This window comes from Myotis davidii, unplaced genomic scaffold (genome assembly GCF_000327345.1).
Source record: "Myotis davidii unplaced genomic scaffold, ASM32734v1 scaffold95, whole genome shotgun sequence".
NCBI classification, from domain to species: Eukaryota; Metazoa; Chordata; class Mammalia; order Chiroptera; family Vespertilionidae; genus Myotis; species Myotis davidii.
In genome coordinates this window covers 1088147-1088996 of record NW_006286950.1, presented here as the reverse complement: position 1 = coordinate 1088996, position 850 = coordinate 1088147, and positions in this window count along the sequence as shown.

The window sequence follows — 850 nt, the reverse complement described above, 5'->3', positions numbered from 1 at the left end:
TATTGATATATTTTTTAAAATATATTTTAAACATCCTAACAATTCAGGATGTTTCATTTGCAAGATTTGGTTACAAGGAATAGATGTCAATGTGTCTTTCCATTTGGGAGCATAGGGTTTGTGTGGCATTTGGATAATTTTCTATTATGTTTTCTAATTTCTTGTTGCTAATTTATGGAAAAGTTGTTTAGATTTTTATAATTTTGAATAACATTATTATCTGCTCATATTTTAAAAATCTGTTTAAATTGAATCACTCTATGTTCCATAAATGCCACTGACCCACAATTACATGATCATTCTATTCAATGCTGTTTTTCCCTGTTCATTTTCTTACTGTTCTCTTTGAGGTCAATATTGGTTAGATGATATTTTAGTCAGGATATTTTTGGTTGCAAATAACATTTTGTTACCGTATTGCTTGTATTGTTATTGCAAAGAATACTTTTAACTTGAAAAAAAAAAAAAATTTGGGAAAAAAGGGGAAGTTAAGAATTACTTAGAGGTCTTGACCTGTGTTGCTTGGAGTTTGGAGGGCACAGGGACCCACACTCATGTTTGCAAAATCAAGGACAAGAGATTCCTGAGAGAAAACGAGGTGTTGCAGGGCAGCAAGTACCTATTTTCTGAGGGAGAAGAATGGGGAGAGGGCAAATGTAGGTGTAGGATCCTACCCCAAGTCATCTTAAAAAGGATCTCATCCAAGAGAACTGCCTGGAAGAGTCAACAGAGGGCTGGATCCTCTGTGTCCAAAGGTGAAGGAATGAGCTGAGCAGTGAGCCAGAGAAGTAGCTAGGGACCAGCAGTTAGAAGTCCCCAACCTTAAATGAAATCTACAGGAGAAGAGAAG